Consider the following 9,193-nt stretch of genomic DNA (forward strand, 5'->3'; position numbering starts at 1 on the left):
TCATCCTAATGAAGTGAAAGAAAAGATTGACAAAGAAATTTCACTGGGTCGGATAGCAGGGCCCTTTGATACTGAACCATTGTTTAATTTAAGGTTATCACCTATTGGGGTGGTTGCAAAAAAAGATGGTGGTTGGCGTTTAATCCATCATCTTTCACATCCTGCTGATATCAGTGTAAACGATTTTATAGATCCAGAAGCATGTTCTGTACATTATACTTCTTTTGATGAGGTTTTAGAAATGGTTGGGTCACTAGGTAAGGGTGCTGTATTAGGAAAAATGGATGTAAAGTCAGCATTTAGATTGCTACCAGTTCACCCTTCAGATCACCAATTACTTGGTTTTAAATTCAATAATATTTACTACTATGATATGTGCTTACCAATGGGATGTTCAATTAGTTGTGCCCTGTGGGAAAAATTTGCACATTTTGTTCAGTGGGTAGTTCAAGTGAAAACTGGAGTTCACACTCTGAATCATTACCTAGACGATTTTATATTTGCAGGAGACACCTCTGAAATATGCGAATTGTTGATGTCTTCATTTAGAAAAACATGTTTTGAATTTGGTATTCCCTTAGCGGAAGATAAAACAGAGGGTCCTAAAACTGTTATTACGTTCTTAGGTATTGTAATAGATACAGATAATATGATTATTAGAATTCCTAATGACAAAATACTGACTTAAGAAACAGCAATCTTAGAAATGTTACAAAAAGAAAAAGTTATTCTTGGAAAGTTACAATCACTTGTAGGTTCTCTTAACTTTTGCGCAAACGCAATTCCATCAGCTAGAGCATTCAATAGAAGATTTTGTGATGCAATGTGCGGAATTAAGCACTCCAGTCATTTCATTAGAGTAACGTCTTGGATGAGATCAGATCTTTGTGTGTGGCTAGATTTTATACACAAGTACAACGGTAGCTTAAATTTCATGAATGCCAATTGGTTATCAAATGACCAACTACATCTTTATACTGATAGCGCAGGCAATCATCAGTTGGGTTGTGATGTCTACTTCAATGGTCAGTGGGCTTATTTTGAATGGCCCGCCTGCTGGAAAGACCTCGACATTATGTCAGATATAACTTTTTTAGAATTAGTGCCAATTGTTCTTGCAGTTGATTTATTTAAGACTCAATTTTGTGACAAAAAGATTTTATTTCACGCCGACAACAAAGCTTTAGTTTAGTTTAGTATTCCCTTAGCGGAAGATAAAACAGAGGGTCCTAAAACTGTTATTACGTTCTTAGGTATTGTAATAGATACAGATAATATGATTATTAGAATTCCTAATGACAAAATACTGACTTAAGAAACAGCAAAATTTAAGACTCATTTTTGTGACAAAAAGATTTTATTTCACGCCGACAACAAAGCTCTAGTTTCCATTTTAAACAAAAAATCGTCAAAGTCAGTTAGGGTTATGGAATTGGTTCGGCCTTTAGTTTTACATTCCATGATTCACAATATCTACTTTAAAGCTTGTCACATTGCTGGTTATGACAATGCTATTGCCGATTCTATTTCACGCAAACAGTGGACCAGATTTCGAGCTTTTGCCCCACTATCCAGGCCACGCCTGATCCAGATTCCAGAAGATTTTATAGAAATGATCTCGAAGCTGAAATAAAACGCTTAACGCTTAATTCAATAGCACCAAACACAAAAAATTCTTACTCATCTAGTCTAAGAATTTTTGAGCAATTCAGGCTGTTATACGAAATCAATTTAATATGGCCTCCCCCTGTTTCACATATTTGCAGTTTTATTGCCCATCTATCGCTTAAAGGTTTAGCCCATGCTACTATTTCTTCTTATATATCCGGTATTGGTTTTAAATGCAAACTTGTAGGAGCCTCGGACAACTCTCAAAATTTTTTAGTCAAAAAATTATTGGAAGGAATCAAAAGGTCAAAACATTCAAAAGATTGCAGAATTCCGATTACAAAAAACATTCTCAAAAAACTTATTAATGTAACATCATTAGTATGCTCGTCAAAGTTTGACACTATCCTTTTTTCATCGGCATTTTCTTTGGCTTATCATGGTTTCCTTCGAGTTGGTGAATTTACTGCTCATTCAAATGGCAAAAATCAAACCAATAGTATTGAACATTTTAAATTTAAAACAAATCACAAATCGGGGGAAGATTACATAGAGTTAACAATTCCTTTCTCTAAAACTGATCAGTCAGGAAAGGGAGTATTGATAACGTTGGAGCCAGCAAAAAACTCTATATGTCCTGTATTATGGTTGAAAAAATATCTGTCAATCAGACCAAATGTTAGTGTGCAGCTATTCATGCATTTGAACGGCAGTCCCTTACAAAATTTCAATTCTGCTCAATATTAAATAAATCTCTAGAAATTACCGGTCTTCCAAAATCTTGCTACAAATCTCATTCCTTCCGTATCGGGGCGGCTTCAGATAGTTTCTCTTACGGGCATTCAGAATCAGAAATTAAAAAACAAGTGTAAGAGTATGAAAATTGTTGATTTGAATAAATAAATAAAGTTATTGTAATATAAATAAATAAAGTCCTTGTAAGTAATACATCTAAACAGTACATGTGTAAAAAGTAAGATCCACCCTCTCTTTTAATTCATACACATGTACATATACCCTTAGGGCAGTACTTGATCATGAGTTGGTCAGTGGATATTTGTGATCTTGGTTTTTATTGGTTGTTTGTGTCAGGTTGAATTTGGTTGGTTTGTATATTTTGCTTTATGTGTTTTACCGCCAAGTTTGACAATCTTTGTCTGGATATTGACCAAAGCAGACTATATATTTATATAGAGAAGTAATTTAATTTTGGACCAGACCTTGTTCTTTTTCTGGTAAGTTATACTAAGTATACTAATATCCTATAACACTTACTATTAATAAATTAATTATCCTATAAATTGCAGAAAACATTAATTCAGTCCATGATCACAAACTAATGAGTATGAATGAATTAGAATGAAAAGATATTTTTTTATATGGAATACAGTGTTGATTATAAAGATCAATATTTGGTTTATTTATTATAGTATTAATTGATTCTCAAATCAATTGTATATAAGAATTTTATGATGATCAGATATTTGATTAAATTGGTCATTTATAAGATCAATTAGATTATATTTCAGTAATAAATATTTTTAGAATTATTCTGTTCATATTACAGAATCAGTCAATGTCAATATAATGTCACCCCCCATCGGTGTACGTATTATGAGCCTGTTCCCATAGAATGGTGAGAAAGTGTTTTCGAATATTTTTTATCTGATTAATATATTTTATGACTTATTTTGGAGAAATGTAATTCATGTACATTATAAGAGTTACCTCCCGCTAAATGTTTAAAGTACAATTATAGTAAGATAATGTAAAAATATTATCTTGATGGAAATACATATATATTGTACTAATGTTATATTTTGATATAAATTATATTATTGTTTTATGATATTTCAGGGCTTAAATATACATTGCAAATTTTAAAGTCACTGTGTCCGGATACGAATAAACGAACCATACAGATATCTTTGTTGTCAGTTATTATAAACAAAGACTGTAACATTTTGGCGCCCACGTTGGGACACAGTGACTTTATATGTAATTGGAGCTGGAAAGACTTCACCAACCCTACCCAGTGAACTGTGAACCATGACGACCATTGCCAGTGTATTCCTATTGAACCATGACTAGTGTTCCGCGCCTGTGTTCCTAAATTGACTGGGATCCGCGCATCTATTGTTATTCCTAGGATCAGCTGTTCAACTCATTGACAGAGTACAACACGTGCAAACAAACTGTGTATCTCACCTGGTGAGTCGTATAGATATAAGACTTTGGTGCACCATATTGACATTAGTAATTTGTGTGCGCGCATGTATGTACACTTTACCTCAAGGTAGACAAGTCTTGATTTATCATAATTCATTAAACTGTTGAAAGAATTGGTATACAACAAAGCATGTAAATCTGTGATTTCTTTAGTTTGACAGTGCACTTTAGTATAAGTTATCCGAATTTAAATACCTGTGTAATATTGATTGAGACAGGGTTGCGTTTGGCCACAATCCTTAAACCATTTTTTTTGTTGAGATATATTTTTGCCCTTTATTGTGTATTGATCATTTGAATTTGAAATTAACAACAACAATAGCAAGAAAGGAAGTGTGGGTACAGTGCAGTGTAAGTGAAAACATTAACAATTTGCGCACAACCCATATTGTTTTCCCTTGTATTTCCAAATATACTAATTAACGTTATAAAAGCTAATTAGAAAACTATTTGCTGTATACTTTCAAGACTTGACAGTTTATTGACAAGACTGACGTGAGATTTGGACTACTTTGTCGGTTGATTGAGTTGGTTTTGCATCACTGTTTATTTTGAGGGTGAGTTCAGTGTTGAACAAGTTTTCTGTCGCAGAGTAGTAGTAGTATCAGTCTAAGTGGTTTATGTGTTGTTTGATAGCTATACACAGTATTTAAAACACACATTTAATTAATTTCCCCTTTAATTTAGTTTTAAGCTTTATCTCCATTGTTTATATTATTTCTACTCGTATCTAAATCATCGGGTTCGGTTTTCGCCGTTCAAAAATCATCGGGTTCGGTTTTTGCCGTTAAAAAAAATCTAATCGGGCTCGGTTTCCGTAATAATAGCGTTTCACCGGAAGTAAACAAAGTGTAATCGAGGAAATTCGCTGTTTCCATTCATCTCGGTATTTTTTCTCGTTTATTTCAATATAGAAAAGATTTATTGAATTCTTTCATCATTTGTTTATTGTTATCTTTATATTTGAACTGAATTTTTTTCTTTCAGGTAGAACTTATTTATTTCTTTGATTCATTTACTTAAAGAAACATTATCAGCTGTTGCTTGCAATAATTTAATGTGCCTTTTGCATACTGTCCAAATTATTTATGGTTCATTTTGAACTACCCTCCTGATTCAAAACAATTCACATTGCTGAATTTGCTATTTCTTGTAGAAAGTTATTCTGTGTGAAATTTAGTTACTCATTTGCTTATACCAACATCTACTTGGATACATGCATTGTATTATTGCATGAATTTGTGTGAATTTTCTTTGATACATTCAATATTACTTGTGTTAGCTACAATCATACAATTTAACACCATGGCAGACACTGAGGAATCAATGTCAACAGAGGAGATAGCCAAAGTGGTATCTGCACTCAAGCAGCTAAAGATGAAACCAAAAGCTGATTCAGCTGAAGATTTTTTATCATGGATGTCATCTGCTGTTCAGGAGAAGAAGATCAAGGAAGAGGTTGTAAGTACTGATACTGCCTCTGCTTCTTCACGACCTGCTAAATCTCTACCTCCTAGTCAGTTCCCTAAAATTCCATTTTTCTCCGGAGATTCTAAGAATGATGCACATATGAAGTTTGGAGATATGAGGTGGAATGTCTCTATAATGAGTCTTATAGTCCAGATGTCATTCATCAAGCTATACGACGCTCACTTAAGGGAGAAGCAAGTTGAGTGGTAATGCATCTTGGACCAGGAGCACGAATAACCTCAAGTATACAGAAGCTAGACAGTATTTATGGCACAGTGGCTGAAAAAGAGGACATTCTGTAAGAGTTTTACAGTGCTAGACAGAGAGAGGATGAAGAATGTGCGAGATGGAGTTGTAGATTGGAGGATATTCTGAATAAGGCCATACAGAAAAACCTCATTGACCGTAGTCAGTTCGAGGAGATGCTAAGAACCATATTCTTTAAGGGACTTCGACCTTCACTTGAAGATATATGTGGACATCTGTATGATAAATGCAAATCATTCGATAAATTGAGAACATCTGTGAGAAAATTAGAGATTGAACATCATCCACAAACTACAGAAAAGAAATCACCTACAGCAAAAGCTGCAACAGTGAAAGACCAGTCAGCTGACAGATTCGATAGCTTAGAAGCTAAGATTAATCAGTTAACCAATGAGGTCAGGAGTATGAAGGAAAAAGAGTATTCTTATACTCCTATTCCCCAGCCTTATAGGGCACCAAGACAACTATATCAGAGAGGCAGACAGGAAAGAGGATACAGAGGAGGATATAGGCAATATCCCAGATTTCCTCAGCCCCAAACTACAGATGTTGCTAAGGAACCTCAGAGTTCCAGGGTAAGAGAACCCCCTCCTTGTTATAGATGTGGACAGGTAGGCCATATCGCTGTGGGATGCAGAGTTTTAGTCAACCACAGGCGCCAGGCTTTAAACTACAACACGTCAGCACCTGGGGACAAGGGGTTGGCGAGAGGATCAAGAGTCCCAGAGAAAAACAACTAATTGGAAAACCAAATGAAAGATCAGTGGCCATCAATGATGTACAATGTACAGCTCTTCTAGATACAGGAGCGACAGTATCCACTTTAAGCGAAGCATTTTATAATCAGTACCTTTCAGATGTAGAGCTTCATTTACTGGACGACATTATCAATATAGAGTGTGCGGATGGTCAACTGATGCCCTATCTTGGCTATGTATGTGTTGATTTAACACCATTTGGTATTCCATCTTTGAACAAACTAAGTGATTGTCTGTTTTTAGTTGTTCCCAAGAGCAATTATAATGCACATGTACCAGTGCTTATAGGAACAAACATCTTACAGAACCTGATGGATGTGACAAAACAGGAGTTTGGCTCAAGGTTTCTGCAGGATGCAGCCATTTACACACCATGGTATTTAGCATTCAGATGCATTGCATTGAGAGAGAGGGAGTTACACAGACATGGCTATGTATTAGGATTAGTAAAGAGTGCTGAGACAGATAGAGTTATCATCCCTCCGAACAGTCATGTGACCATTCTTGGATACTTGGATAAGAAGATTCCTTATCATCAAGTAACTGTCATGATGCAGCAATCTGAAAAATCCTGCATTCCATCTGATGCAGACATAGAAGCTACACTGCATCAGTATGTGTATGAAGAGTGTCAAACAATGCCTGTTACCATCAACAACATAACAACCAGGACTATTTCAATATCCCCAAAAGGAGTGATTTGCGAAATACAGCCTGTTGCTATTGAGGACACAACAGTTGAGATATCCTCTTTGTCAAGCTCAGAACAAATTGAGGATATTATATCCAAAATTCAACTCCCAGATGATATTGGAGAAGATGAAAAACAGGACTGTTTGAATTTGTTGAATTCTTACCGCGATATATTCTCAACAGGAGCAACAGACATAGGTACAACGGACAAAGTGAAGCACAGAATTGAACTCCTTGATGAGATACCTTTTAAGCAGAAGTACAGGAGAGTACCACCAGCATTGGTTGAGGAAGTCCGTACTCACATCAAGGATTTACTAGCTGCAGGCATTATCGGACCATGTCATTCTCCGTTTTCATCTAATGTAGTTTTAGTTAGAAAGCATGATGGATCCTTGCGGCTATGTATAGACTATAGGTATCTTAATTCTAGGACTATCAAAGATACATATGCTCTGCCTAGAATAGAAGAGATTTTAGATTCTCTTTCAGGTAACACCTACTTCAGTGTATTAGACATGAAGTCCGGCTATCATCAGATAGAAATTGCAGAGGAGCATAAGGAGAGAACTGCCTTCACTGTTGGTCCACTTGGGTTTTATGAATTTAACCGCATGAGTTTCGGCCTTGCAAACTCCCCTGCAACCTATCAGCGTCTTCAAGAGCAATGTTTAGGCGACCTTCATCTAAAAATTTGTTTTATATATTTAGATGATTTAATCATATTTTCTAAATCTTTCAGGGAACATCTTAATCGCCTTCAGCAAGTTTTCCAGAGAATTAGAGATTATGGGCTTAAACTTTCTCCCAAAAAGTGTTCCTTACTTATGAAGAAGGTTAAATATGTAGGACACATTGTGTCTGAGCATGGGGTTGAGCCAGACCCTGATAAACTTGCTAAAGTTAAAAACTGGCCTATTCCACAGAATCCTGAAGAGGTAAGACAATTTTTAGGGTTTGCAGGATACTATAGAAAATTTATTCATGATTTCTCTAAAATTGCTAGACCTTTATTAGATATCATGGCCACAGGAAAAAAATCAAGAAGTAAGAAAGTGGATCCAAAGTGGAGGTGGGAGAAGGAACAGCAAACATCATTTGACCTCATTAAGCAGAAACTTACATCACCACCCGTCCTAGGTTACCCAGACTTCGACAAACCTTTTAAGCTCCATACCGATGCATGTCAGACAGGACTAGGCGCAGTGCTATATCAGGAGCAGGATGGAATGGATAGAGTTATAGCATATGCTAGTCGAGGATTGAGTAGATCTGAAAAGAATTATCCTACTCACAAACTGGAATTTTTGGCACTTAAATGGGCAGTCACAGAAAAATTTTCAGATTACCTTCAAGGCAAAGAATTTGTAGTATACACCGACAATAATCCCCTTACCTATGTTTTATCTTCAGCAAAACTGGATGCAACTGGACATCGATGGATTTCAGCATTAGCTTCATTTAATTTCAAGATCATCTACAAACCAGGGGAAACAAATATAGATGCAGATAGACTATCCAGATTAAAGGAAGTGGAAACAGTATCTAGTGACACCATTAAGGCAATTTGCCAGCTTGCAACTGGACAGCCATATGAAGAATCTCTTGCTATAGATGATGCTATTTGCAACCAAGTACAACCTTGTACAGATATTGGAAAGTATTTGGATATCATGGAAATCCAAAACACAGATCCTACTGTTAGTTTTCGGAAAAACAAGGTACAGGAATGTATTAGACCCAAACGAGAGACACTCATTACTGAAGATGATTTTGTTTACCACAGGAACTTTGCCAAACTTAGAGTAAGAGATGGTATTTTACTCAGAGAAGTCAAAGTAGATGACAATACTCATCAGCAATATGTAATTCCTGCATCAGTGTATCCCACTGTTTTGGAATACTTACATAACAAGATGGGTCATTTAGGGCGAGATAAGACTCTCTCCTTAATTAGGCAAAGATTTTACTGGCCAAAGATGCAGCGTGATGTTTCTGATTGGATCAACTCCTGTGAAAGATGCATTAAGAGCAAGACCAGCAATGAAAGAGCAGAATTGGTCAACATCAGAACATCAGAGCCACTAGAGCTTGTATGCATGGACTATCTCACTCTTGAACCATCGAAAGGAGGAATACAAAACATTTTAGTCATAACCGATCATTTC

General features: G+C 35.8%; 1 long non-coding RNA gene across 1 annotated transcript; it reads left to right on the top strand.

Moving 5' to 3' along the window:
* Positions 1-2,565: 2,565 nt before the first annotated feature.
* Positions 2,566-3,531, top strand: LOC136275977 (uncharacterized). The gene is made up of 2 exons (XR_010714473.1): positions 2,566-3,244; positions 3,466-3,531. It is a non-coding gene; the product is annotated as an uncharacterized lncRNA (long non-coding RNA).
* Positions 3,532-9,193: the final 5,662 nt, after the last annotated feature.

The sequence above is a fragment of the Magallana gigas genome, chromosome 6, assembly GCF_963853765.1.
Source record: "Magallana gigas chromosome 6, xbMagGiga1.1, whole genome shotgun sequence".
NCBI classification, from domain to species: domain Eukaryota; kingdom Metazoa; phylum Mollusca; class Bivalvia; order Ostreida; family Ostreidae; genus Magallana; species Magallana gigas.